The sequence below is a fragment of the Thalia democratica genome, chromosome 1 (assembly GCF_965202585.1).
Source record: "Thalia democratica chromosome 1, ktThaDemo2.hap1.1, whole genome shotgun sequence".
Classification (NCBI taxonomy): Eukaryota; Metazoa; Chordata; class Thaliacea; order Salpida; family Salpidae; genus Thalia; species Thalia democratica.
Window position 1 is genome coordinate 81643781 of NC_139165.1, and position 5653 is coordinate 81649433.

Sequence of the window (5653 nt, forward strand, 5' to 3'; positions counted from 1 at the left end):
AATATAACATTAAGTTTTGTTTTAAATAAGTGAAAATTGTTTTGTTTTAAAGACTTAACAAAGATTAAATTTGGAATGCATTTAATGTATTCGGAAAATATAGTAGAAATAGAAATCGTACTAAGAGTATACATTTTGATCATTTTTCCTAGTTGTTGTTTCACTCAATGCATAATGCAATTGTTCTTTATTCATTTAAAACAAGTTTTTTAAGTATAATATAACTTATGTGAATTAGACAGTCCCAGTTTAAAATTTTAATAAACATAAACCTAATTCTCTTCATTATTTAACAGCTTTCGAGTCATTCTTTTAGAGAAGCTTAGGGTGGGCAATGTACGAACCGCCAAGAAAACGTCTAAGGCTCACGACATGTTTTTAGCTTGTAAGTATCTTGCGCAAATTAAAAAAACAGTTCAACTTCTAAATAACACATGCTTTGAAATATGATTCTATTTTAATTATAGTGTATAGTAGTGCTTATCAAATTCTTGTTTTTTAAAACTTAACTACTAAAGACTAATTATAATTTTTATGGCTCAGTATTATGAAAATCTTAAAACATTAAAAGTCTTACTTAATTACTACTAATTAGAAGTCTAACTTGTGCCAATTTAGATTTTTATAATCCATGTTTAAAATCTCTAGCTTTCTGTTTTGTGCAGAACTCAAACTATAATTGATATTTTAATTATCTAATGATAGTTTTTAAGACTTGTTTCATACTATATATATTTGTTTTATAGTCCCTTGGTTAAGTATTCAAAGCTTTTAAGTTTTTAAATAGTATTTTATTAACTTTTAGTATATAAGTTAGAAATTAAAAAAAAAAACTAAAATTTTTATTAAAAGATATGAAAGTTAAATAAAATTTTATAAAAGAGTTATCTAAAATTACGAAGTAAGTATTGGTGATCTTAGTCAAAAAAAAGGATTTCAAATCAGAAATGTTCACGAAATGTAACATTATCTATTACAGATTGTTTTTCTCAATTACTTTCTATAACAGCTATGAGTAACAGCTTAGGATGTAAGACTGATTTAGGATAAAAAAAACTATACAAATTAAGTTTATAGATTTACTAAATAGTATGAAATCCTGGAATTCGACATATAAGGTAAAAAAGAACTGGAAAAACCTGTAACTTTGAAACAAAATATTATAGACTACAAATTGTTTTTAGTTAAAAGTATTAAATTAAAATCAGCAACAAAAATATATCATAAATATTTTTTTAAACCAATTATTTTATTTGGTGTAAAACGTATCCAAAAAAACACAACAGTATCTACTCAGTATATTTATTCTTTTTAACATACATTTTACCTTAAACTTGATCTTATACTTAAATTCAACTAAAAAACTTGTACTTTTATTAATCTAAAAAAAAATTCTTAGCAAACCTGATATTGCTTAGAGTTGCATCACATTTAAATTAGCATTTGAATATTTTATTGCAGTTTTGTTCCATAAAAAAAATCTATACATTGAGCTTAGTTTTATACAAAAAAAGAGAAATAAAAAACTTGTGTAAAACATGGAAGAAAACCAAACTTTTAGAAGTAATGTAAAACAAATCAATTGTTACCCAACCAAATTTTAAGTTTGGTGCTTGGCAAAAAATTAAACAGTGTATTGTATTTTATAAACCTATGGCATAGTTTTATAAATTACAATGTTTTATATATATATACAGTTTTTATAAAAAATAAACTAAGAGAATTTTATTACAGATTTAAATAAAACTTATGAACATTTCAAACAAAAGTATAGAAAAGAAAAAGAATGCAAAACAGTTGTCAAAGGCTGCGGAAAATTCCGAGCATAAAAAAGCAAGAAGATTATCAAAAAAGAAAGAAAAAAACGTGAAAGAAAGACAAAAAATAGGCTGGGATAAAGAAAGCATGGGGCACGCAAATGCTTACAATTCCTATGAAGATGTTAATTTACCACAACCCTTTATTTTGGATAAGAAACTCCTAAAAGAAGGGTTGCAAAACTTGTCAAGTCAAGAAAAGAAGAACATTGTAAAAAGAAAATAGGAATGCAACAAAATAGAACTAGAAATAATAAAAAAGCGAAGAATGCAAAAAAAAAAGAACAAGAGGCGTGCGAAGAATATATGCTAATTGATAGAGAAGCTGAAAACTCTCAGAACTCAGAGTCTCAAGAACGTGCGTTCCTCTTGGAGCGTGCGAAACTGGGGAACAAGATCAGGATCAAGGAAGGGAGAGTGAAGCCGATCGATCTGCTCGTCAGGTACGTGCTGAGCTTTTAAGAGGGTGCAGAAGACCTCACTGATCTCTGCGAGCCGTTCACTTACTTGTACGACTTGACTAAAGAGGATCTTGAAAACTTGCTGCTAGACATCCAGGTTTATGAAGAACTGGAACAATGAAAGAACGAGGAGTTTTGGAAAGATATGACAGTCATTACTAAATGTGAGCTAGAAAACCTGAGAGAGTCTAGCGGCGGGAGGTACGGAATTAACGAAAAAGCAAAGCCGTTTGTGAAAGACCTGTTTAACGGAAAGACGTTCAAAAAGATGGTAAAAATAAGAAGAGTCATTGAGATGAAACTAAATCAGTCTTCGGATGCAAACTACTGGGAGTACGTGCTTAAGATGACGGGCTGCTTCGCGGCAAAAGCCAGGAGAAGGGAAAATCATCACGAACACCTCAAAACGAAGCTGGAAACACTAAACTACGAGTACATGTTGGAAAGCAACGAGAAAGATATCGACGAGTACGGTACCAGCAAAATACCACATCAGACAAAGGTTCCCCTCTTGAGTAAACCTAAAAGTTCTGAGGCACCTTCGACCAGCAGTGACGTAACGCAAAACACTGATGACGTGATCAGCAATAAAATAGCTTGCATGCAGGTTTTTGAAGAGCTCGGCTACGCGCCGGTGCTTTTGAAGGAACTGTCACAGGGTGTCGTTGTTGCCGGAGAAAATAACGACAAGCAGATGATAGGAGAAAAACGAAAGATTTTGAACAAAACCGGAATGACAGAGGTGAGCAGCCAAGTCGCATTGCGGGCTGATAAATACAGGCCTAAGAAGCCGAGGTTCTTCAACAAGGTGCAAACTGGATTTGAGTGGAACAGATACAACCGAACACACTACGATGTTGACAACCCCCCGCCAAAAACTGTGCAGGGTTACAAGTTTAACATACTTTATCCTGACCTGATCGACCCGACTGAAACTCCTCAGTATCATATCACCGACGACCCGACGAACCCGGATGTTTCCATACTGAGGTTCAGCGCCGGTGCTCCTTACGAAGACATCGCTTTCAAGATAGTTAAAAATGAGTGGGATCGCAAGCACGGGTTTAAATGCCAATTCATCAATACAACCTTACAGCTGTGGTTCAACTTCAAAAGATACCGTTACAGAAGATAAATTTTAAACATTTTGTTAGTTCTTTTGTTAAACAGAATTGTAGCTTTTTATTTGAAATTAAAAAATTTTAAGCACTATTTTATTCAAATAATTCGTTTAAAACTATTAAAAAAATCAAAAAACGTACTATTTAGTGTTTGAATAAGTATTTTATTAGGTCAATTTATGTACTTTTTTATGATAATTTTGCAAATTATTTTGTCTCCCTTAAAAATTTTGTAATTGAATAAAGTATAGTAAACTTTACGTCATATTCAATTTTTTTAACTATAATATGAATTTTAAACTTCTTTTTTAATTCTCTTTTTTTTTAAATACATACATTATACTTTCAAAATATTTGTTCTATGAAAAACGTTGATAAAGTGTTTTAATTTCTTTTGGTTTTTATTTATATGAATCTTGAATATTTTTTATATTTAAGTAGTCAAATTAGTTGTACTTATTTATGATTGAACTAATTTTACTAATAAAATTAAATTCAAAAAATCCATCAAATAGAATTTAGCGTAAGTATTAAGCTTCAATTAAAGTTATTTTATTAGATCAATTACTTGAAATCGTATTATGTTTAAAATTTCTTCTGAAAGTGAAACTATGTAAAGAATATACTGCTTTTATCTACCTGTTCAAAAACTTTTTTTTTGCTCAAGTATTGGTTAGTAGTTCTAACTATTGTTTATAATTTATGAAACAAAAAAAAGAAGCTATTCTGCTTTTTGAAAAATCAAAGCGTTCTAAACCAAGTAATAGTTCGGAAAAAAATGTCAAAATAAGTTTGAAACATTTTGTAGCTTATCTGCGACTATACATACTTTAAGCTATTAGAAAGGAGACTTAATTTAAAAGAATTAAAACTATAAGTGGTATGAAATAATTAATTACTCATCAGCTACTTTTAGGTATATATAGTGGTACCTTTGTACGCAGTTAGTAAGAAGCATTTTTTAAATTTATACCATAGCACAATTACTTTAAAAGTTATAACTTTCAAAAATACATTTAAAATAGTATAAATAATAGTATGTGAATCTCTTAAAAAGTGATTATCTGCACAAGTTTAATAGTAGACTACAATTTTTTTTTATCTATAGCTGTTGCAGTACTTTTAAATAAATATTGTCTCATTATTAAATTCTATTTTTTGAACTATTTATTTTACTGAGAGTAGTTATTTTTGTTAGATTTAGTAAATGATATATTAAATAATGTAAAGATTATTAGATATTCTTTAGTTTACCGGTGAAAAATACACTATAAAATTTTTGTAAGTTTAAAAAACAAAGTTATTCATGATAATTTTAAAACACATGTAAGTAAAATACTTGTGGCTTAGTTAAAAAGCTGGTTATGATGTTATTATGATTTAAGTACGGTTTAAAATTTTGTAGCAAAACACTTAAAAACTTCAAGCTTCAGAAGTACAACAGCTTATGAACAAAAATGATATATTTTGCAAATAAAATTAAAAAAAATAACTGGATTATATAGATAAGTATTTAGAAAGTCAAAAAAAAAAGTGTAGACTTGATAAAAAAAATTAATTAAATATATGAATGTAGTATAATTAATAAGATAAGTACTTCTATTAAGTTCGAAAATTGTATTTACTAAGAAAAGCTTACTGAATTTTTGTCTTTTAGTATCCATATCCTGTGATAACACTTACAGAAATATCTTTTTTCTGTTGTGGTAATTTTATTGAATTTGCTTTTTTTCATTTTTTCGCTTTATGTTTTCAATAAATATTAGCAATCTGTATGATTCTTAGTTTTGACTTAGTTGTTTTCATAGAATACTTTTAATAAAAATATTAGTTAATTCTACCATTGTGACATAATTATTTATAGTATCACTAAATATTATTAGGTTTAGTTAAAGTCTCTTTTTGTAACATAAGGCAATATAGTTTAATAAAACTAACCAAAAAAGTTTTATAAATATTTAAAGTTTGCGTGGTAATTATTTTTTTATGGCTTATAAACATCAATTTTAATACTTACCTTTTGCAAAATAAAAGTTAATTTTTTAGCGTTATAGAGTATATTAAATTAACGTAGTTTTAACACCAATTTATATGCACCCTACTCAACTTAACAAAAAAATCTTTAAAAAATGGTCCTTAGTTGGACACCATCTGGAAAAGGCTTCAAGAACAAAAACCACCAAGTGTTTAAAATCATAAAGCAAGTGTTCACAATTACTACATCAAAAAATCATAACAACAACCCAGTTATTTA

General features: G+C 28.2%; 1 pseudogene; it reads left to right on the forward strand.

Moving 5' to 3' along the window:
• Positions 1–2423: 2423 nt before the first annotated feature.
• Positions 2424–3413, forward strand: LOC145840238 (splicing factor Cactin pseudogene; annotated as a pseudogene).
• Positions 3414–5653: the final 2240 nt, after the last annotated feature.